Source organism: Mustela nivalis (genome assembly GCF_964662115.1).
Source record: "Mustela nivalis genome assembly, chromosome: 1".
In the NCBI taxonomy this organism is placed as follows: Eukaryota; Metazoa; Chordata; class Mammalia; order Carnivora; family Mustelidae; genus Mustela; species Mustela nivalis.
In genome coordinates, this window is record NC_139020.1 from 28,199,056 (window position 1) to 28,221,561 (window position 22,506).

Here is a 22,506-nt window from a genome sequence, read left to right on the forward strand (position 1 = left end):
AACAGATTCCTATGTTGGCCATCTGGATGTCTTCTTTGCAGAAATGTCTGAAGGACCTCAATGTGAGAAAGGAATTCATCAAAATCCTTGAGGAGAACACAGGCAGCAACCTCTTCGACCTCAGCCGCAGCAACATCTTCCTAGGAACATCACCAAAGGCAAGGGAAGCAAAGGCAAAAATGAACTATTGGGATTTTATCATGATCAAAAGCTTTTGCACCGCAAAGGAAACAGTTAACAAAATCAAAAGACAACTGACAGAATGGGAGAAGATATTTGCAAACGACATATCAGATAAAGGGCTAGTGTTCAAAATCTATAAAGAACTTATCAAACTCAACACCCAAAGAACAAATAATCTAATCAAGAAATGGGCAGAGGACATGAACAGACATTTCTGCAAAGAAGACATCCAGATGGCCAGCAGACACATGAAAAAGTGCTCCATATCACTCGGTATCAGGGAAATACAAATCAAAACCACAATGAGGTATCACCTCACATCAGTCAGAATGGCTAAAATTAACAAGTCAGGAAATGACAGATGCTGGCGAGGATGCGGAGAAAGGGGAACCCTCCAACACTGTTGGTGGGAATGCAAGCTGGTGCAACCACTCTGGAAAACAGCATGGAGGTTCCTTAAAATGTTGAAAATAGAACTACCCTATGACCCGGCCATTGCACTACTGGGTATTTACCCTAAAGATACAAAAGTAGTGATCTGAAGGCGCACGTGCACCCGAATGTTTATAGCAGCAATGTCTACAATAGCCAAACTATGGAAAGAACCTGGATGTCCATCAACAGATGAATGGATAAAAAAGATGTGGTATATATACAGAATGGAATACTATCCAGCCATCAAAAGAAATGAAATCTTGCCATTTGCAACGACGTGGATGGAACTAGAGCATATCATGCTTAGTGAAATAAGTCAAGAGGAGAAAGACAACTATCATATGATCTCCCTGATATGAGGAAGTGCAGATGCAACATGGGAGGTTAAGGGAGTAGGAGAAGAATCAATGAAACAAGATGGGATTGGGAGGGTGACAAACCATAAGTGACTCTTAATCTCACAAAACAAACTGAGGGTTGCTGGGGGGAGGGGGGTTGGCAGAAGAGGGGTGGGATTATGGACATTGGGGAGGGTATGGGCTATGGTGAGTGCTGTGAAGTGTGTAAACCTGGTGATTCACAGACCTGTACCCCTGAGGATAAAAATAAATTATATGGTTATGACAAAGGACAGCTAAGTTATCCTGTTGGTTTATTTTTTTTTTCCAGTAAGTCTGAAATTACCTGTTCAATACTTCATTATGATCCCCTGAAGCTAAATAAGATAACTTACTTGAGAGTTCTCTGCAAATTGCTGGATACCATACAAATAAAGAGTATCAGTAGTGTTCTTACACAAATATAGTCTAGAGATTGGTTTGCTTCATGTATTTTGGACAGAGTGGGATTTATTTTAAGCCAGTTGGTTTCTTTTGAAACTTTAGTTAACACATTGTATATATTCAGAAAAATGCACAGATCAGTGGACAACTTGAGGAATTAGCAAGACATGAACACACCCATGAAATCCCCATTCAGGTCAAGACATAGAACACTGACACCACCTGAAGTCTGACTGTGCTCATTCCAGTCGTCTGCTCCTCACCTCCTCACCTCCTCCCCCAAGGTATATATTGTATTGGTATTAGTATATTAGTATTTTAATATATTATTATATACTATATAGTATCTACTATATAGTATACTAATACTATACTATAGTATACTAATACTAATATACTATATAGTATCTACTATATAGTATACTAATACTATACTATAGTATACTAATACTAATATACTATATAGTAGATACTATATAGTATATTAGTATATACTAATACATGAGTATTTACAATCTATTTATACATTTTATGATGATGAACATTAGGTTGTTTGCAGTTTGGAATGACTGAAAACAATCCTGCTATGAGCATTGTCTGAAATGTCTTTTGGTGTTCTTGTAAATGTGTTTCTATTGGATATACATCTAGAAGTGAATTTTCCAGACCATGGGTTTTAGTAGATAATGTCAGTTTCCCCAACGGTTTAACCAGTTTTTATTCCTGCCATTTGGTAAAGGGGTTCTAGTTGCCTTGCATCTAGCCAATCCTTAATAATACAAATCTTGGGACACCTGGGTGGCTCCGTCGTTAAGCATCTGCCTTTGGCTAGGGTCATGATCCCAGGGTCCTGAGATTGAGCCCTGAGTAGGGCTCCCTGCTTGGCAGGAAGCCTGCTTCTCCCTCTCCCGCTCCCCTGCCTGTGTTCCTTCTCCTGCTGTCTTTCTCTCTGTCAAATAAATAAATTTTAAAATAATAATAATAATAATAATACAAATCTTTTTCATTTGAGCCATTCTGCTGAATGTGTAGTGGCATTTGCATCTTCCTAAATCATGTCAGTTTTTTCTGCCTTACTAGAAGTTCTCTAGTTTTCTGGTGGAACTGCACCTTATAAGCATAAAGAATCAACCCATGTTTATGGGGACAACTTGTCTTTTTCTTTGGTTGAGGAATTTTAGCAGGTATGGTTTAGGCCTGACTGTGTACAACTGTTTTGACTGTGTACAACTGTTGTCACATTCTCTATTCAGTAGATATTTTCCACTGGAAAATTGTCTCTACAAGTTTTTAGGAAAGTAGATTTTATTTTTTTTTAAGTGAGAAAAACAGGCAAGTATTTCAAGAATCTATAACAAGAAGAAAAAAGACACAAGGCTCTCCTTCAAGATGTCTTACCAAACACTCATGAGTTTAGCTTCTCCACTTCTTCAAATCCCTCTTCCATTGACTCAAGAAATAAAACAATAAAAATAAAGCTGTAACAATACTTGAAAGCTAGGTGGTATGCAAACCAGAACAGTGAAGAGTTCCTGGAAGAAACCCCACAAAGACAGGGAACTATAAATCCATACAGACAGAGGAACCCAAAATGATGACTTTTTTAGGCATCAAATCATGTAAAGAACAAAAGTTGTCTCTGGGAGATGGTGCTGGCCATAGGGAGCTGCCCAGGTAATTAATTTAAAAATTATAAAATAGCTGTGCCAGGAATCCTCTCCACGCCCAAATTACTGAATCTCACATTTCCCCTCAAATATAGGGATGTAAAATGAGAATGTCCAATGCCCAGACTGAACTTCTGAACTGAAAATTTGAGCAATGTCTTGGAGAACAAGCTACACGCATTATAAAGTCACCTAGCTATGCAATCCCTCAATCAAACATAGGGAAACCAGCAGAAACAGTAATCCTTCTGAGCCCATTTTTTAAAAGTAAAGACTTTTGAGGTCTTAAGAGTTGTAGAGAAAAATAATTAAAGGATTGCAACTCCTTATGAGTTTCTCCTTTGGTGGTAGAAACTGTCCCTGTGCTTAGGGTAACGACAATTTCTTGTCCAAACCAGACACTTCTGAGCATGACCAGGGCACTGTTAAGAATTTTGCTTAGAGGACGCCTGGGTGGCTTAGTGGGTTAAAGCCTCTGCCTTCTACCCGGGTCATGATCTCAGGGTCCTGGGATCGAGTCCCGCATCGGGATCTCTGCTCAGCAGGGAGCCTGCTTCTTCCTCTCTCTCTGCCTGCCTCTCTGCCTACTTGTGATCTCTCTCTCTGTCAAATAAAAAAAAAATAAATAAAGAATTTTTCTTAGAAAAAAGTCTTAAATCAAAGCTGTCTAAAGTGATCATGGATATGTAGTCATGCCTGTCTGTGCTACTCCTCCACAGAAATGGACAAAAACGGTGCAGTCATATTCCCTCAAGTTGATGACTGCGTCAGCTAGGCTTATTTGCTGCTCAGCCAATTATTATGAAGATTCTGATCCGAAGGAGAGAAAGAACAAAAGAAAGAAAGAAGTAAAAAAATAAATTTTGATTAGAAAAAAAGGAAAAAAGAAAAAAAAGTAAAAAGAAATTTTTGTGATAATCAGAAAAAACTGAACATAGATTTGGGCATTATATCATATTAAATAATTAGTGTTAATTTGGTTCGGTATAATAGTTTTACTTGAGAACAACTAGACTTTAAGACTTCCTTTTCCACACGACTCAGCCAAGGATCTGTGCCACTTAACACCTGTGTAGAGTAGATTTTATTGGAGTGTAGTACAGAGGTTCCCAGGATTGGGAGATACCAATATCAAGCATCTGAAATAAGGTAATCTGTACTAAAAACAGAGAATCTAAATAAACTTATACATTTATACTGAAATCCCTACTTCTTTATCTCTCCCTGCTCTGAGGATTCTGGCAGTCAGGTTTATCCCACCCAAACAGGAAAAGGATTTTTTCTGGAGAATCTGAGCCATCGCAAGAAAAAATATCCATACATATTGAGATCCCCAATGAGACAGCCTAATAAGAACACCTTACAATTAAACCTATAATCATGTCACAAACACACGTGTACTCACATATATGTATATAAACATTCCAATCAGTTTTTTAGTGACAAACTTTTATATGTAAGCATATATCCCCAAATCATCAGACATCTGAAAGTCCCTAACATGATAGACAAGCACAAACAAGCCAACATTGGAAAGCAACTTGAAGGAAACAATTTATGCAAGGAAAGAGGAAAAGAGATGGTTGATATTTTCAGAGAAAAAAGAGGAGTTATTTCATCCTTGACATAATGAGTGTCAACTCTAAAGAAAAAATAATCAGAGAACAAAAAAGAGACCTTTAAAATTTTAAATACTAAAGTAAAAATTAAAAATTAATAAAATATTAAAGGACAATATTTTAAAAACTAGATATAAAATTTAAAAAGATAAAATTATAGGACCAGAATAGGAGGTACAATTTATTGTGTGGATACCACAATATTTGGTGGATACCAAATAAGAGATACCAAAAGCCTAACAGAGAAAAAGAAAAGAACTAAACTTAAATTTTTTTTTCAATAAAATTTTCTGAGTTGAAAGATATAAGATTCCACTTAAAGGGAACTACTGAGTGGCCAACAAAATAAATAAATATATATGTACATTACATATCACCATGAACTTTCAGAATACTAAGAAAAAAGAAAAAATTTTACAAGAATTCCAGAAGGAAAAAAGATGACATAAAAAATGAGAATAAAATGTTCTATAATCTTCTCCACAGCAGCACTAGATACAAGAAAACAAAAGAACAATGCCTTTAAAATTATAAGAAAATTATTTCCAAACTAGATTGGTAAATCTAAACAAATTATCAATAAAATGATGTAAAATAAAGACATTTTAGACATACAGATATTTAAATTATCTTTCTCAGGCAATCACTGGAAGACAAGTTCTACTAGAATGAGGACTTAAACCAAAAACCAAAAACAAAAAATACTAAAGTGATCATCAAAAGAATTTCAGGGAAAAAAAATTGTAAAAACTATTGTAGAAAATGGGTACCATTTGGAGTTGGTCAAAATGGTAAAAAAGAAATACTGTCAAGAAGATGAAACTAGGGAGGTGCCTGAGTGGCTCAGTGGGTTAAGTCTCTGCCTTGAGCTCAGGTCATGATCTCAGGGTCCTGGGATCGAGCCCCGCATCAGGCTCTCTGCTCACTGGGGAGCCTGCTTCCCCATCTCTCTATCTGCCTCTCTGCTTACTTGTGATCTCTCTCCCTCTGTCAAATAAATAAATGAAATCTTTAAAAAAAAAAAAAAAGGTGAAACTAGGGGCACCTGGGGGCTCAGTGGGTTAAGCCTCTGCCTTCAGCTCAGGTCATGATCTCAGGGTCCCCGGGATTGAGCCCTGAATAGGGCTCTCTGCTCAGGAGGGAGGCTGCTTTCCCCCACTCTCTCCCTGCTGCTCTGCCTACTTGTGATCCCTCTCTCATTGTCAAATAAATGAATAAAATCTTAAAAAAAAAAAAAAGAAGGTAAAACTAGCATATCCTATACATTAGCTTATAAAATAACAAAACAAGTATAATATAAATTTCAGGAAGCTTAAAAAACCTTTAAAAGAGTAATCTTATATGCAATAGACATCACAAATATCACGTTCTCCTTTCGTTCTTGAGAATTCCACATCCCAATATCCTTGCAATTAGACAAAGCCATGTGACTAGTCTGGGTCAACAAAATGTGAGTAGGAGTGGCATATCACCATTTTTTACCTGAAGCAGTGAAAAGCCCCTGGTTTTTCCACTCCATTCTCTCTCTTCTGCCATAGAGATTGTTACTGAACCGGTACAGCCACAAGATCAGAGCCTTCTGAACCACTGGGTCAATGCATTAAGGGAAAACTGCCCAGGGGAGTCACTTGATCCTGGTGTGGACTTTGTATGAGCAAAAGCCACTGAGGTTCTGACGTTGTTCGTTTCTGTGCTATAGATTAGTCTTTTCTGGCTAACACAGTATTACACGCAGTTCTATTGTAGAGAACATTTACGTGTTCACAATAATAGAAAGAGTCCAAAATCATGACTATAGGGCGGGCATAAGAAATGTGTTGTGCAAGGACGCTGCATGGGGTGAGGGAGCCAGGCCTCTATGTTGGTGTGATAGAGATGTGGGGGTGTCAACGAGAACAAAATCCTCTTCTTCCACGGTGGAAGGTCAATAAATAGTACCTAAAACTCAAAAGAAATGGTAATAGAAGTGTAACTGGGCATCAGCTTCGGACCTTACCTATTTGGCCACAGTGAAAAACCCCTCTTGACACACAAAAGGCAGATCAGTTGAGAACATGTATTAGGTTTTCCTTTCGTAAGAGTCACAATGGTCAAATACCTTACAGGCAATTATACTTGATTGGTTGTCCCGATTCAGGGTGGTGGAGCAGGTGAAGAAGCGGTGGAAGGCGCCCCCCGCAGCCCGGTGTGTGTTTCCTTCTCAAGACCCCTAGCCATGGTTAATTCAAAAGACTGTACTCAACTGACTTGAGTAGAGAAAATAAATGCAGGCCCTAAATTTAGCGTTGAGGCTAAAAGACCCTCAGTTTAGTATGGTCTGGCTATTGTTGTTTTGAAATAAAACAGTGGGATCCTAGGAGTTGGGATGAGTCTATCTTCTCCATGGTGTCGACTGAAGAACAAAAGCCAGTGTGCAACACGAGAAGAGGAAACAGATGTACAGGGAGATAACATCCTGGGTCCTTAACAAAAGCTCAGTTCCCAGGCCTGGGAGCACCTCTTACATGTGTAAACTAGTTTAATTAGAGCCAGACAGTTCCGACTACCAAAATGAATACTGATCAATTCAGACCTAAAAAGGCAGCTTAATTCTCTCCTTTGCACCTAAAAATACACATTCCTCTTTGCAGAAATGTCTGTTCATGTCCTCTGCCCATTTCTTGATTGGATTGAGTTAGAGAGGAGAAGGGAGTTGGGGGAAATTGGAAGGGGAGGTGAACCATGAGAGACTATGGACTCTGAAAAACAATCTGAGGGTTTTGAAGGGGTGGGGGGTGGGAGGTTGGGGTACTAGGTGGTGGGTATTATAAAGGGCACGAATTGCATGGAGCACTGGGTGTGGTGAAAAATAATGAATACTGTTATGCTGAAAATAAAAAATAAATTAAAAAAAAAATACACATTCCTTAGGTAGTTAGCGGGGAAGAGCTCATTCAGAGTCTCGCCTTTGCCTAGACACTTAGATTTCTCTGACGGCTATGTATGCCTTAGAACTGGCCACCGGTCCTTCCTTACAGGGCACAGAAAATTTTGTCTAGGGAACCCTGTGGAACTACAGAAGAATTAGAATCTTCAAGTGGGTGATTTCACCATCTCTTTCACTGTGGGCCACATACAACACAAAGTTTTATAGGATACCAAAAAACCAAACCCACTGCCTAGAACATTTATATCTTTTAGTAGAGGAGACTAGCATTAATGATCTGTTTCCCCACCTCTAGAAACTGCTGGAGGCCTTTTGTTGATACTGTCAGCTTGAGTTTATAGCCTCCCAGTCTCCTGGAAGACAGAAGGAGAGTCAAATGTGCTATGCTACTAGGAAGACATAAGCTAATGAAGAAAAATGATTAATCGATATTTGTGAGCAACACATCGAAGCAAGGAGAGAGTCTGCATTTAGCTCCAGAGTGTAAACCATTCTGTAGAGAGAGCACTTCTGAATCCACTTCGTCATTCTTGATTTAGCAAATGTGAGCTTTTCTTCCTCTCAGCTAACAGCCAAAATAATTAACACAGAGTTTACATGAACTGGGAAAGTGCTGTGTTGAGGGAAAAAAAGAGAAATTGTACAAACCCTGTGGCCAAGCAGTTCGCTGCAAGAAATAGAACTGTGAACATCAGTCTGATTGGAAATGCAACCGCGTAGAGCGAAGGTGACGGAAACTCAGAAATCAGATCAACATTTTCCATATTCACACCTTATGCAAGGTTCTCAGAGCATCTTGTCGGGAGACATAAGGAGAATGGGGACAGTTTTATGTCACAAATGTCAGATGAGAGAAAATAGTAATTTAATTCAACATTAAGGGGTACATCAAAATGAAAAGCATTTGAAGTGTTTCATTTGACCTGTCCATTCTAAATTCACACTAAAGCTGAATAGTTTAAGCATGTTACACTGAAAAAGACCCGCAAGATCACGTGGTTCTTCATTCTTGCTTTAAATGGCAGAGGAAGAGGACACGCAAAAGGTTGAGCGCAGGTCCAGTTTAAGCAGCTAGTGAAGAGCAGAAGAGACACCGAAGCCAGTCCTCCTGGCTGCTAATTAGTGCTCCTTCCGCCCCACTGGGCTTCAGGTAAAGTCTGTAAGGGTCCCAGTATGATAATGGGACTAATGTCACAAATGAGAAGACGTGATCTCAAGCTTCCCACTTGTTAGAATGCAATTTTTCTTTTCCAAAATGGGAAGGACAGCCTTCTTTCTGAAAGCCATTCAAAGGTACAAATGTGTGGACTTTGAGCAAACTGCTAAGGGAAGTATATGGCCTAAGCATAAAAAGAAATGGCACAGGTAAAAATCAGGATTTCATGTACAAATTTTATACCTTGGAGTCTAACTATCTTGACAATTCTTAAGGGGGGGGGGGGAATCGGGCTTCTTGTCACCACGATTGAACTGCGATTCCATTACTGAATCAATACTCCTGCTAGCAAATATCCCTTATGAAGTAGTCTTGTTACACAGATTGGAACACTTTTGGGAGGAGGGAGCAGCAATGCTGGGAAACTTGGGAAAAATAATGACTTCAAGACAGAATTTATTTAATAGACAGAACTGGGGCTGGGTGAGTGGGGGTGTGGCAGAAGGGGGGTGTGAATGACTTACATTTTGATGAATTTTTTAATAAAAGCAGGATATAGACATTTCGGTTTCAAGTCAGAGGATAAAAGGATCAAATGGATCTTTTCTCCAAATAAATACAGTTAGGCTACATTTTCATGGTCAGTAGTGCTCCATTTGTAGGTGTCCCTCGTTTCAAAAACCAATTTGGCTTATCTGTTTTCTCCTCCTTACATATATCTCAAAAGCTGTAACAGATTCAGGGAAATAGATGACCCATTCACAAATGCTCACTTCTCCGGGGACCTGCCTTTAAACTGACTTTGAGCTTCACAAACCAAAAAGAGCATCTGTGTACCTCAGGACAGTATTCAATCTGGGAAAAAAAAACAAAAATTATGTAAAAAGGAAGGCAAGATAGGCTGAGTTGGCCAAAGCAAATAAATAAACTCATCCAAGCCAATAGATAAGAATGTAGAGCCCTCATTAAGTTGCCGATTCTTTAGGGGTATAAGTGGTTACAGGAAACGTCTGTTTAGATTAATGCCACATGATCCTTGGTCTTTTACAAGAAAATTTAAAATGTAAACTGGTCCAAATTTTTATATGGCTTTTTATTTCTGTCCTTTTAATTTGGAAGATTTTGTTGGTGTTGGGGGGAGAAAGAAGAGCCTGGGGTTCAGTCAAGTAGTATATGTGTCAAGGAAAATTTAATTGTTTACTAATGAATTTTGATGTACTTTTCTAAGTCCTTGGTTTCTGGAGAGGAACCACACACACAATTGTGTGGTGATATTAGCAGAATTACGGTTACCAATGAATAAACTGAAACCAAGTTCTGTAGGACTTTTGACATAGATAAAAACCGTTGCTGTCGTGGGAGGGAAATTCCGCCAGCTAATCCTCAGTGGCCTGTGGTGGGGAGGGGTAGTGGGGGAGGGGTGCCAGTTTTTAAATCTCCAACTGCCACCTATTAATGGGGGCTATTTTAAGAAGTATCAAAGGTTTTAAAAAAAGAAGAAGAAGAAGTAGTAGTAAAAGAAAAACAAAGTTAAAGTTTGATTTAGCTATGGCAATCTGAAATAAACAAAACCATGTTTTTGTAAGTTTTGGCAGGATACAAAAATTTTGGCTTAGATATTTATCTAGTGCTTTCTAGGTGCAATGGATAGTGTGGCAGGTTAAAAATGGCGACAAGTTCTTTGGTATTTCTCCAATGTAAAGGTGGGGTCTATAACTCCTTCTTGAATCTGGGTTGATTCCATGATGACTTACACCAGTTGAATATGGCAGAAGTATCTCTGTGTTAAGTTTCTGGACCTAGCCCCTAAAAAGCCTTTAGCTACTATTTCCTCTTTCTTAGAACACTCTCTGGGAGCCCTGAACCTCTAAATAAGAAATGTTTATTCTAAGAAATCCTACTGCAACAGGTCACATGAAGGAGTTCTGGTCTTTCTGGTCTACCGTCCTACCTCTCCAGTCATCCCTACGCACCGTATGTGAGTGAAGCCACGTGGAACTTCTCCAACTTCCCTCTGCCCTGTGTAGCTCATTGACCAACTAAAAACCACCAAGTGACTTCAGTTGATAAAGCAGAAGAATAAGGTAGAAAAACTGCTCCACTAAGATCTAACTTCCTGGTCCACAAAATTGTGAGATATAAAATGGTTGTTTTTCAAAGCCACTAAGGACCGGGATGGATATCAGAAAATGTAATATGCATGTTCTTTACATTTATTAACCTATTTAATCCTCATAACAGTCTAATCATGTAGGTAATGCTATTTGCCCCGTTTTAGAAATAAGCCCAAAGAAACCGAAGTTTAATGAGATTAAGTAACTTGTCCACAATCACATTGCTAGTAAAAGGGCAGAACAAGAATTCAAGCTCGGGCAGTCTAATGCCAGAATCTATACTTTCAGACATATTTTCTCCATCTATCCTGGAAAAAAATTAAATAAAACTACCAATCAATAAATATTCATGAAATGCTTTGAAATATTGTCAAACACTCTGGGAGGTGTACTGTAGCAGGAGAAGCATCACCAGCGATATTAGTGTAACAATCCCAGCTAATAAAAGAGACACATTCTCTGGCGCCCAGACCAAAATAAACTACCTTCGTTAATTTCTCCCACTTCCTCTCCAGTTACTTCTATCTCATCCCCCCAATTTCTCCTGAGCACTTAACCCTGAAGCCAACCCTATTCATTTAGCTGTTGATTGCCTTTCTGACCCTTTGGAACTTTAGCTTGGGAGACCTGGTGTGGTGTAGCTTGGACACCCTGTATCCAACAGCCTTATTTTATACAGCAAAGAGTTTCTAACTAAATACTGAGTAACTTCTCTCATCTTCTTTAGGCTAGGCTCTTAGCTCTAAATTACCAGAGGTCAAATATGGAAATGTTGAGGAAAAGAGCCCAGAAGAATTCTCTAGTTGTGTGCATTTATAGTGGGAGAGAGATGATAATTTTTATCATATTATCAAGAGAATATTTAATTCAAAAAGTATAAAATGCTGTTTGTTTAAAAACAGAGAGAGAGATCATTTTTTTCACTGCCATCTATCACAAAATACATTTATTTTGAAGGTTCCAGTATGTGGGCTTGCACACACGCAGAGAAAAATGGAAGCACAAGTTTCATGAAGCAGAATTTCCTCTAATTTCATGGAGTACACTCTGGTATTTTTCCATTTTATTTATTATACTTCATATTTGAAACGATGGCCTGACTTCATAACTTACTAGTGGAAAACCTGTGCTAGTTCAGCCACTTTTTTTTTTTAAACTAATTCTAGCTCTTCTTACAGATGAGACATTAGAATCAGGAGGAGCTTGTGTCATGTCTTGGCAGACAGGTGGAGGGTAGATGTGAGCTTATGAACTTCTCCAATATACTGCGTAACAGTTGTCCACCCCCCTCTAGGCAAGTTGCACCTTTAGAAAATACATTTCCATAAAAAAGACTTTCTCAGTGTGGATATGCATATCCATTTGTGTGCCCGTGGGCTTCAGGGGCGGGGCAGGGTAGATAGGGTGAGGAGTATGACAGTTTGATCTTTCAGAAAGGAAGTTCTTTTGAGAGCATATCCTGTGGTGAATCTACAAATTACCTACAGAACTTCACACAGCATCCTGTGGGTACGCTGAATAGGAGGCAGCTAGTACAAGCAAAGGATCACTGCACTCTGAATCAAAAGAAGTGGGTTGGAGTCCTAGTTCTACCAGTTGGGCAAGTCACACAAACTCTTTGAGCTTCAACTCCTAATTCTTTAAAATGATAAAAATAAAGGAACTCTGTTCACCTAACAGGGTTATGGTGAAGAACAAATAAAACAATGACTAGATAGACTTAGGAACTTTTTTAAATTTTCTCTTTAAACTAGTTCCTACTAACTGAGAATAATTCCAATCAATTCAGTAATTATTTGCAAATAATTCACATGTGTTCAATAAATGTCTTTTTCAGACTAATAATTGTATGACCTTCTTACTCTATTTTTCAAGCATTTCACTCACTCACTGCTGCCTCTTTTCCTCACAGCCTGCCTATTCCATCTTCTCACAAGAGAAGGACTTTAATTTCCTCACAACCTTACTAGCAAGTAGCAGCACCTTGGGATCGTGGGAAGTAGAGCTGATTAATGAGATGGAATAAAGTTAGTGGAGAAGAGAATTAATGGCACAGTGGCAATGTGGGTGTGGTTGAAAAATTCTATACTCTGGAGTCAGAAAACCCATTTTTTAAACCCCAGACCCTTAATTCACTACTTATGTGCAGTGAATGGGCTGAATTGTGTCCCTTCCCTCAAATTCAAGTGCTAAAGTCATATATGACTGTATTTGGAGGTAGGATCCTTGAAGGGGTAATTAAGTTAAAATGAGGCCATTAGGGTGAACCCTAATCTAATATTACTGATGTCTACATAAGAAGAGGAGATTAGAACACAGACATGAACAAAGGAATGACTGTATGAAGACACAAAAACAACAAGGCCATCTACAATCCAAGGAAAAGTCTCAGAATAAAGCGACCTCATCAATACCTCAGTCTTGGACTTTTGGACTCCAGAACTGTGAGAAAATAAATTTGTGTTGTCTAAGCCACACTGTCTATGGTACTTTCTTATCTTATGATATCTAAGCAGACTAATATACTATATAACCTTAGTTATGCTGTAGGAATAAAATTTGAGAAAAAAATATTCTTTATAAATCATTATGGGCCTTCCCAGTGTCTTTATTTTATCAAGATAGAAAAAATAGGACTTTCTTATAAGCAAAATCTGACAAAGCATTTATAGATTTTTGGAAATATGAGCTGCATCCCTGCACTAAGAAAATGAGGAACATCTTCATACCACTTGCTTAAATACCCTTTGGAAATCCTTCGTGGCAAGTATATCTTTGAATAAGAGAGAATCTGGTGATTGAAAAATAACAGCAAAAGTAAATTTTAACACTTGATTTCATAAATGGGCTCACAGTCTTAACCCTGGGGAAAGCAAGGAAGAATTGTCATGGTCCTTCTTCTTCCTGGACACTAACCTGGTAGTCCCAATGATGCTCAACTGTAAGCAATACCTCTGACATATCTTCCGTCACCAAGCGGACAGAACCAGCTTTGGGGAAGAGCACTTCTCCAACAATGAAAATTCCATCTATGCAATGAAAGACTGGGAGAATCCAGGTGATTTCTGTATGAAGATTGAGCATTGCACTTGACATAGAACAAAAAGCATGTGAAATTTTGTCCTAATATCCTAAAATTTCCTTCTCTGTTCTATAGATGAGGATAGTCCCACTTCTTTTTTTTCTTTTTTATGACTTAGAGAAGGAGTGTGTGTAAGCATTGAAATGCATATGCCCTTACACACATATACACACAAAAACTGTGTTTATCTATGGGCTTGGAGATTTTTAAAAGTGATCTTTTCCTTTCTTTTCAGTACTATCTCAATATCCTAAATTACATTAAATTTATAACCAGAAAGAGAAACATTAAACTGGTATGCAAGTATACATGATATTACTTGTAATTTAGTAAGTGATGCAGGGAATCATCATGAATAAACATATGAATAAATAAATGAATTAACGTTGATAAATTGAGAATAAAAGCTAATTTTAAAAAAAATGACTCTGCTCTCTCTTTTGGTTGATGAATACCTTGGGCCATTCAGAAACCACAGGGAGAGCCTCCTTCTAGGGCTCCCTTCTCAGCCGTGACTAGGCCAGGGCACTGCTGCCTGTTGTTATCCTGTTATGGTTCTTTCAGCGATCATTCTGATAGTATAACTGCACACACACCTTAGAGGTCCTGTAACAGCTTCCCAAAGAGTTTGTGTACGTCTGTGTCCTTTAATCTTCTCTTGCTATGTCAGGGAATTGTCAATTAATTCTTTGAAAGAGAAATTTTACTAGGAATTCTATCTTATGAAGCCAGGGATTTCTTTTCACATTCTAGATTGTGAAAATGTGATAAGAGGAGGCAGGTGGTAGAGTGGTAAATGAGCAGCAGTTCCCTTTTAGGAAACACAAAAGTTAGAGCCACAGGTACAAGGTCTCATAATGGCCTCTCTCGTGCTTGTATCTCTTAAGCATCAATGAACTTAGAGCCATAGCACAAGACACAACAACCACATACATATTGTATACATACCCTTGATTGACAAAGAGTACGTATAAGACCATCCATCCATTGGCATAAACATTGCACAACTGCATTGACTCTTATAGCATTGCTTTAAAAACAAAAAACGAAAAACAAAACACAAAACAAAACAAGCAAACAAAACAAAAAACCATGGTCTTTGGAATCAGGCACATATCTGGATTCAAATTTTGGCTTCACTACTTGCTGCTGTGGAATCTCATGCAAGTTATTCAATTCTCTCCTCCTGCCCCTCCCCCCACTCACACAGGTGCACTGGCTCTCTCTTGGTCTCTCTCTCAAATAAATAAACAAATCTTTAAAAAATGTTCTGCTTTTTTTTTTTTAAGACATATTAAGTGATTTGGAACTTACAGAGCAAAACTGTGACAGGTCTAGGCCTACATCAAGGGTCTGAGATAAAATCTATCCATGTAGATGAGAAGCCAGGAGATATGGCATAGATAGACACAGATAGAGAGAACACTACTATTGGAGTAAAGAGCAAAAGAACCCACTTTAGAGAGAAAGGGTTGAGGAAACTTTGGGAAGCAACGTTTTAACAGAGACCTCAATGAGGAGTAAGAGTAGCTCCTGAACACTTCAGGAGCCTGGCTGAAAACAGCTCATGTGAAGGTGAGACAAGAGTCTAGAAAAGAAAGACCTCCAAGAGCCTGGAGTGGCATGAGCAAGCATAACTCAGCAAAAGATGAGGCTGGAGAAGCAGGTGGAATCAAAAGAGCCAGGGTGTGGTGGGTCAGCTTCCACAGAGCTTTACAGAGCAGGATTTTACAGGGAGAAGCAATGTGAATCAATATGCATTTTAAAAAGGTAATTCTGGCTACTATGCAGATTGGACGGGTGCCAGAATAGAAAAGAACTGTTACTGCAGGAGGCTAAGTGAGGGAGGAGAGTGCCTTGAACTAGCAGGTTGACCCTATATAGAGCTAAGTAGATGGTTCAAGTTGTATCCTGGGGGTAGAATCAATAGGGCAGGTGATGTAAGTGGGAGTGAAGGGATGGTTGACTCACCAGTAAAATGAGGGGATTAAAAAAAAGGACCCACCATCCAGGCTCATGGTGAGCATTAAATAAGATAATGTATATTGGGGGCACCCAAGAAGCATTCAATGTGTGCAAGATGTTATTATCACCAAGACAGGTATAATAATAAGCCACTTTAAATGATTGGCAGTGAGTTTCTTTAAACTGGTGGAATACTAAAGAGTGAAAATTGGCTAATTTTGAACATCTTCCTATAGATGCATGTATCTTTGAAGGAACTCTTATTTTTTACTTGTTTAGAATGACTGCCTCATAATTTTACCATATACTTTTTTTTTTTTTAAGATTTATTTATTTCACTGAAAGAACAGGCAAGCCAAGCAGAGTCGGGAGGGGCAGAGAGAAAGACGATCTCCAGCAGACTCCCTGCTAAGTATGGAGCCTGTACAGGGCTGTGACTCAGGACCCTGAGATCATGACATGAAATGAAACCAAGAGTCAGACGCTTAACCAACTGAGCCACCCAGGTGCCCCATAACTTTACTATATACTGAAAACAACCTCAAGCAGGGGGACAATCTCTTAGGTTCTGAAGGTACTAAAGAATTACAGAGTGTAAAGAAGGTTGAAAACTTTCATTAAAGATTTACCTCCTCATCAGTAATCCAAAGCATCCATAAAGTGGGTGTGTCCCTGATGATTCAAAGAGATACTCTCAATTGGAAGGCTTTAGTAACCCAACTTTTTGCTTCTGTGTCTTGAGATCATAATTCTGAGAATTTTCTTACATGACAAATACCTGACCTTTTGTAAAGATGTCATTTTCTCAACATGACTACAGGAATGACAGGAGAGATGGAGGGTCAGAGAAGCCAATGAGTGCTATTTGCATCTTGAGAAAAGAAAAATGCAAATGGCAAAAGTGCATTGCAGGAGACAGAAAAATAGATCTTTCCTGGTCACTCTCCCAAACTGATAGACCACCCCGTCTCATCACCGGAGACCTCTGGTCATTTTCCTAAGCAAAATAAACATTAAAGGGTAAATTTTTTTCCCCTAAGGTTTCTACAGGTGTCTTTCTACTTGTCAGCCTTGTTGTTTTTAAGGTTTTCGTAACAAGCAAAGAAGGAGGCATAGGTCCTTCAAAAGAGTCCACACTTGGGTCACAACAGAGCGATAAAATTCCTCAAGGCTTCTGACAGGTACAACTGCAAATATACCATTATACCTGACCACAGAGGACTCAGGAGGACTTTTTTTAAAAAAAAAAACTGAACAGACTCATTGAGTTACCCAGATCTGTCTTCCCGATTTCCATTGATTTCTTTTCAAAGTTTCTGTACCAATTAATTGGTCATGATTTACAATATCCTTCTGTGGAGAATCAATGCTATTATCCCTGGTGTCATTCAATAGTACAATAATATCTCAATAACTTTTCAGTCTACTTACTGTGTTTCCTGGTCTGCAAGGAGGTCTTATTACCATGACAGCTTTTAATACAGTTTGCTCTTGGTATGTAAAAAAAAGTCTTTGTAGTGGATTTTCTACTAACTAGTAAAATGGTTCCCTGCCAATCCACAACCTAAGAGAGTTAGACTTTTAATACCTTCAATGCCATTGACCGCCAGCCACTCCAAGAGTCACAATCATTAGAACAATCCACCATTTCCCACCAGTTGTCCTAGTGTCCCCCATGGAGCTACACAGAGGACTTAGAGTCTCACGCCATGTCCTAATGTAACAAAGGGGCTGAGAGTTCTAATTTGGATGGACAAGTGATTCTCTCACTGGGGTGAGAAGACCCTTCCTCAAACAAGGGCTTATTAGTACATACAACTGAAAGTTCCCTAATCCCCGTATATTGTAAGCATCTGTCTCATCTGAAACAAACCCTTCTCATTTCTGTATGCCTTGTACCAGTCACAGAGTGTGCTTTCAAAAATATGTGATGGATTGAACTGAATTCAGTTTAAATCAGGAATACTATGCCCATTTGGCTTTCTCCTTTTCCCCGGGTCAATAAAATGGCAGCGAACCTGGTTGTTATTTTTCAGGTGTTCTCAGTTGAAAGTGGCAAAAAGCCAGGTCGGTGTGATGAGAACTGATAGTGTATTTCTCCTGTTCCCAGGCTTCTGGGTCTTTGCCACGGGAGAAGGTGGCAGTGAGCCAGAAATGGAAGCCAGAATTGCATGGGGAGCAGTCTCTGCCCTATACTAAAGTGTCCATAATTAAAACCTAACTTAAAGCTAGAATGCTACTGCTAAGGAAATGAATTAGGTACATTCACAATTCTGGGATATTCTGACAGAATCATCATAGGTTCAGAAGTTAAACAGAAATGAGAGAAAAGTTAAAACATGGGAAGTTTCTGTTAGTGAATTCTGCAATGTTGCTAGGAAATCACTACAGATGACTTTTTTTCTTATCAGATCTACAGATGCTTTCAGTGATAAGAATGATACCTAATATAAGTTAGGACTTCTCCTTTGATTCCAAGCTTGCAACATCTGTACTGACAAAGTTAAATGAAAGACTACACGGGAGAGAGTCTGGGTGGCCTCTCAAATGGAAAGGGAGCACATGGCAGGAGCTCAGGTACAGAAGAATAATGCCTGTGCCCCAGTTCCAGGTTAAGGAACCACTCTCAGCGTGGCAGCAAGGTGAGCATTAGGTTTCTGAAAAAGAAAGATGTTATTTTTGAGGTCTGAGGTTTGGAGTAAAAGGTATGAAGCAGTGGTTAATTTTGTTATTAAAAACACAAATCACATATACACACACTCAGACTGGGAATATTAGTTATACAAGTAATGGATATTCATAAATGCCCTCATTGGCATAATTTATATTATCTGCTTATAGCTTTAAAAATTAAATTTGGATGGAAGACCTATGACAACAGTTCCATTGAATGCCCAGAGACAATCTAGGTGACACTACTCTCTCCAGCTCCTCCCTTGACTTTATTCTTTGCTTCTTAACTTCTATGACCATAATCATTCCATCTGCATTTGAGTGCTGCCGTTGATGCACCTTAGGGGTAGTTGTCTAAACTCGATGATGAAACAGAGTTAAAATAATAGCTAAAGTTTTCTTGCAGAGTAGTGTACTTGAACTATCAACTAAGTCAAAGGGCTTAAACACTAGCCTGAGTTCTGCGAATGCCATTCCTGTGATTATTCACATTTGCTAACTCATTAGACAGCTTCTTAAGCAACCTGAGCCTTGATTTTCCATCTGTGAAATGGAACACAGAATCCATTTCCTGTCCACCCCACGAAGCTCTAGGATCAAGTGAGAACATACACACGAAAGCTTTTTACAAACCGCAAAGTGCCATAAAATACCCTTGAATTTATACTTATGGCCAGGAATTATGAATTCATATCTACAATAAAAACAAAATGATAACATGAAATGATCATTTGGAAATGTAGAGATAAAAGCTAGAAAACAATCTGTAGGAATTAAGTCAAAATTATGATAACACCAGCAATAAGAATGTTTAATGTGATCGGATTTACATCACTGCTGATGACTGGTAGAGGCAGTGGCATTTGAATTGTGTATAATTGTCAATATATTGATGATTTAATACCCAAAGTTTGTTTGCCCAGCAAATATCACAAATGTTAAGCTAATTTTGAAAAACTGTAATACCACCTTCTTGCGACCCCCATCTCTGCCCCATGTTTCAAGTTTCATTTTCTGTGCACTATGTGTTACTCTCAAGGTTATAAGGAAAGGAATAGAAGAGATGAGTCAATAATGAATATTCTTGCCAGAAAAATAAACACTGAATTGGGACTGTTGTTAATAAGAGTGTTACATACAAAAACAAATGATTTTTCTTCCCTTTTTGGCATTTAAAAGCTCTCAGCATTCAGGGTTTTAGTTTTCTTTGTTAAAGCATATCAAAAAACTGGAAAAAATTCAGAGAACAGCAACCAAATTAAAAAGTTTAGTAAATAAAGAAGGATTGAAAGAATGGGGCAATCTTAGACATGAAAAAAACAAAACAGCTAGCGCAGTAAAAGGTCAAGGAAAGATAGATAGTAAATTTAGAACCATTTTACATAGCAAGCAAAGGATAAAATAGGATTAAAGTTCTTAGGTAGGACCTACTGTTACAAAAGAAAATATACAGCAACGTATCAATTGCCTAGTTTCATTTGAGTGTGAAAAAATTCCACTTTTAAGAATTAGCTTGAGGATTAGAACTGTAAGCATTCATAATGCCAACTTGTTTGATCTGCCCAAGTCACTTTCATTCTTTCTTTTTCCATGAATGACAGAAATAAAGATGCAAATGACCTGGACACCATCCCTCAGTGCTAATAAAATGCTAGAGTGTAAACAGTGCAAAATAAAGATACACATTACAGAATAAATAATTTGTATTTTATTGGTAAATTATTCAAAATCTCATGGAAATGTGACCCCTATGGTATTGTAAATAGTAACACCCAAAACCATGACTGCTGGGAGACTATTAAAAGATGTTTCTTCGGGAATATCAAGACTTCCATGTTTTTGCACAGTGGGCAATTTATTTTCATATTGGATTCCAGGCAGGAAGTGTTTATTCCTGCCAAAGAGGATGTAAAATTTCCCCCACTCCTGTTGCCACTGAGGTTGTTGCTACCACAGAGAAAACGAAGTTAGTTGCCAAAGAGAGAACATAGTTCCAAATGGAAGACTGAGACATGAGAGGAGTCACAGCGTCATATGGCCACAGAGAGCATTTGGTGAGATTTTGGACAAAACTGGGTCTTCTAAAAGAAATTGAGAAAAAGTCAGTACCTTGTGCACTCATTAAATATCTATGTATAAAATAAAAGTTAATGATAAAAAAGTAGCAGACATTCTACTGCAGATCACATGAGACCAGACATGAAACTTGCACAGAACAAGAATCCAGACCAGGCCAGATGAATTTCCTCAGAGGATGTAGGCTTATTACTAGTCCCTCAAAGAGAAAACTTAATAAAATGTGGCAAATATTTCTCATTTAAAAAAAATGCTTCTCGTATATAAAAATAGAGAAGACAGTTTCTTAAACATCGTGAGCAATATTAAAAAACAAAAACAAAAAAACAGAAAAGGGGTGCCTCACTGGTTCAGTCAGTAGAGCACAAGACTGTTTATGTCAAGGCTTGAATCTGAGCCCCAAGTTGGGTGTTGAGATTACTTTAAAAAAAAAAAAAAAAGTATATAGGGACACTTGGGTGGCTCAATCAGTTAAGTGCCTGCCTTCCGCTCAGGTCATAATCTCATGGTCCTGGGATTAAGCCCTATGACCAGCTCCCTGCTCAGCAGGGAGTCTGCTTCTCCCTCTCTCTCTCCCTACCTGCTCTCTCTCTCTCTCTCTTTCTCAAATAAATAAATAAAATCTTGAATAGAAAGGAAGTATATAAAAGAAACAAAAAAAAAAAAACATTAAAAATATGACACACTAAAATGATCCTCAATGAATCTAAGAGCAATACAAATTTAACTGAGGGTTACTAATAGTTTGGAGAGTTTTAGCTCATGCAACAAGTCTCAGAAAAGAGTTTGTTGGGGCACCTGAGTGGCTGAGTCATTGAGTGGCCCCTCTTGATTTCAGTTAGTGTCATTGTTTCAGGGTCCTGTGATCAAGCATGTGTCAGGCTCCTCTCAGCGGGGAATCCTCTTGACGATTCTCTCTCTCTGTCTCCCTCTTCCCCTTCTTATTCCCCTACCACCCCTGCTCATTCTTTCTCTCTCTCTATAAAATAAATAAATCTTTTTTTTAAAGAGCTTCCTAATTGATTAAATTTTGTAAAAAAAGAAAAAAAACTAGGGTGCCTGGGTGGCTCAGTCGGTTAAGCAACTGCCTTCAACTTGATTTCGGAGTCCTGGGATCAAACCCCAGGATGTTGGGCTCCCTGCTCAGCGTGGGGCCCACTTCTCCCTCTCCTCCCCACTCGTGCTCTCTCTCACTATCTCTCTCTCAAATAAAGAAATAAAATCTTTACAAAATAAATAAATAAAAATGTAAAAAAATTTTGAAAAGGAAAAAGCTATCATTATTTGCAGATGATATAATTTTATGCCTAGGGAGTCCAAAATAAATAATTTTTTATTATTATCATCATTATTATTAGGAATAGGATGTCATGTCTAGATCAGACGAGATCGGGCGCGTTCAGGGTGGTATGGCCGTAGACTCATGTCTAGATCCTATAAGCTTTCATGACTGATTACATGGTGGTAGCAAAGTAAAAGAATTATTGAAGTCCAATGTTTTAACTTGATTTGTGTTCTACTTCCCTCTGTCTCTAAAACAATGACCTTACAGCAGGTCACCATCTTTTCTGGCCTCGGTTACTGTACCAGCTACATTCTTTCCTCCCCAGTCAATGATCCCCACAGCTGTTGGAGTAATTTTTTTAAAGTTGAGATATAATTGGCAGAAAAAAATTATATGAGTTTCAGGGGTACAACATAATGTTTGATATTTATATATTTCAAAATGATCACTACACCAAGTCTAGCCACACATAGTTAAATTTTTTTCTTGTGATGAGAATTTTTAAGATCTACTCATTTAGCAACTTTCAAATTTACAATATGT

At 38.3% G+C, this 22,506-nt stretch overlaps 2 long non-coding RNA genes across 5 annotated transcripts in view; one reads left to right on the forward strand and one right to left on the reverse strand.

Annotated features, from left to right (window-relative positions):
• Positions 1-22,506, reverse strand: part of LOC309843716 — a 212,125-nt gene that overhangs the window by 143,938 nt on the left and 45,681 nt on the right. The window lies entirely within an intron of this gene.
• LOC309847864 lies at positions 17,617-20,280 on the forward strand. The gene is made up of 3 exons (XR_014302680.1): positions 17,617-17,703; positions 18,341-18,571; positions 20,204-20,280. It is a non-coding gene; the product is annotated as an uncharacterized lncRNA (long non-coding RNA).